The sequence below is a fragment of the Chaetodon auriga genome, chromosome 23 (assembly GCF_051107435.1).
Source record: "Chaetodon auriga isolate fChaAug3 chromosome 23, fChaAug3.hap1, whole genome shotgun sequence".
Classification (NCBI taxonomy): domain Eukaryota; kingdom Metazoa; phylum Chordata; class Actinopteri; order Chaetodontiformes; family Chaetodontidae; genus Chaetodon; species Chaetodon auriga.
Genome location: NC_135096.1, coordinates 1,667,501 through 1,670,000, shown reverse-complemented (window position 1 = coordinate 1,670,000; position 2,500 = coordinate 1,667,501).

Here is a 2,500-nt window from a genome sequence, read left to right as displayed (position 1 = left end):
GCTCCAGGCCTGACCCCCTCATCTTCTCACAGCCACGGGGAGGCTTCCAGCCTTTCCAGGCCCCCAGCACGAGGAGCAGGCTGGGTGCCGGCTCCAGCCCTGACCCTCTCCTCTTCTTCTAGCAGCCACAGGGAGGCGTCTGGCCTTTCCAGGCCCCCCAGCCTGCTACTCGTGCTAGTGGCTGGCTCCAGGCCTGACCCCCTCACCTTCTCACAGCCACGGGGAGGCTTCCAGCCTTTCCAGGCCCCCAGCACGAGGAGCAGGCTGGGTGCCGGCTTCAGCCCTGACCCCCTCCTCTTCTTCTAGCAGCCACAGGGAGGCGTCTGGCCGTTCCAGGCCCCCCAGCCTGCTACTCGTGCTGGGTGCTGGCTCCAGCCCTGACCCCCTCCTCTTCTTCTAGCAGCCACAGGCAGGCGTCTGGCCTTTCCAGGCCCCCCTAGCCTGCTACTCGTACTGGGTGCTGGCTCCAGCCCTGACCCCCTCGTCGTCTTATAGCAGCCACAGGGAGGCGTCTGGCCTTTCCAGGCCCCCCAGCCTGCTACTCGTGCTGGGCGCTGGCTCCAGCCCTGACCCCCTCCTCTTCTTCTAGCAGCCACAGGCAGGCGTCTGGCCTTTCCAGGCCCCCCAGCCTGCTACTCGTGCTGGGGGCTGGCTCCAGGCCTGACCCCCTCATCTTCTCACAGCCACGGGGAGGCTTCCAGCCTTTCCAGGCCCCCAGCACGAGGAGCAGGCTGGGTGCCGGCTCCAGCCCTGACCCCCTCCTCTTCTTCTAGCAGCCACAGGCAGGCGTCTGGCCTTTCCAGGCCCCCCAGCCTGCTACTCGTGCTGGGTGCTGGCTCCAGCCCTGACCCCCTCCTCTTCTTCTAGCAGCCACAGGCAGGCGTCTGGCCTTTCCAGGCCCCCCAGCCTGCTACTCGTGCTGGTTGCTGGCTCCAGCCCTGACCCCCTCCTCTTATTCTAGCAGCCACAGGCAGGCGTCTGGCCTTTCCAGGCCCACCAGCCTGCTACTCGTGCTGGGGGCTGGCTCCAGGCCTGACCCCCTCATCTTCTCACAGCCATGGGGAGGCTTCCAGCCTTTCCAGGCCCCCAGCACGAGGAGCAGGCTGGGTGCCGGCTCCAGCCCTGACCCCCTCATCTTCTCACAGCCATGGGGAGGCTTCCAGCCTTTCCAGGCCCCCAGCACGAGGAGCAGGCTGGGTGCCGGCTCCAGCCCTGACCCCCTCCTCTTCTCACAGCCACGGGGAGGCTTCCAGCCTTTCCAGGCCCCCAGCACGAGGAGCAGGCTGGGTGCCGGCTCCAGCCCTGACCCCCTCCTCTTCTTCTAGCAGCCACAGGCAGGCGTCTGGCCTTTCCAGGCCCCCCAGCCTGCTACTCGTGCTGGGTGCTGGCTCCAGCCCTGACCCCCTCCTCTTCTTCTAGCAACCACAGGCAGGCGTCTGGCCTTTCCAGGCCCCCCAGCCTGCTACTCGTGCTGGGTGCTGGCTCCATCCCTGACCCCCTCCTCTTCTTCTAGCAGCCACAGGGAGTCTTCTGGCCTTTCCAGGCCCCCCAGCCTGCTACTCGTGCTGGGTGCTGGCTCCAGCCCTGACCCCCTCGTCTTCTTCTAGCAGCCACAGGGAGGCTTCTGGCCTTTCCAGGCCCCCCAGCCTGCTACTCGTGCTGGGTGCTGGCTCCAGCCCTGACCCCCTCCTCTTCTTCTAGCAGCCACAGGGAGGCTTCTGGCCTTTCCAGGCCCCCCAGCCTGCTTCTCGTGCTGGGTGCTGGCTCCAGCCCTGACCCCCTCGTCTTCTTCTAGCAGCCACAGGGAGGCTTCTGGCCTTTCCAGGCCCCCCAGCCTGCTACTCGTGCTGGGTGCTGGCTCCAGCCCTGAGCCCCTCGTCTTCTTCTAGCAGCCACAGGCAGGCGTCTGGCCTTTCCAGGCCCCCCAGCCTGCTACTCGTACTGGGGGCTGGCTCCAGGCCTGACCCCCTGGCCTTCTCACAGCCGTGGGGAGGCTTCCGGCCTTTTCCAGGCCCCCAGCATGAGGAGCAGGCTGGGTGCTGGCTCCAGGCCTGACCCCCTCGTCTTCTCGCAGCCACGGGGAGGTTTCCAGCCTTTCCAGGACCCCCAGCCTGCTACTCCTGCTGGGGGCTGGCTCCAGGCCTGACCCCCTGGCCTTCTCACAGCCGTGGGGAGGCTTCCGGCCTTTTCCAGGCATACAGCAACCTCTTTTCCTTTTCTTTATTTCTCACAATTACTTTCTTTTATTTTTGTTTAAAAATTCTCAACCTTTGTATATATTCCACATACTATACTGTGCATACACAGTCCAACCTCCGATTCAGGACGAACGATGCGGTTTTCGTCCCGGCCGTGGCACGCCGGACCAGCTCTATACCCTTCACAGGGCTGGCTCCCAGCCTAACCCTTTTCCTTTCCTCCTGCCTCCACTCTCATTAGCCAGCCAGCCTGCCTGCCTGCCTGCCTTCACCAACCCCAAGGGCTGGCTCCCAGCCTAACT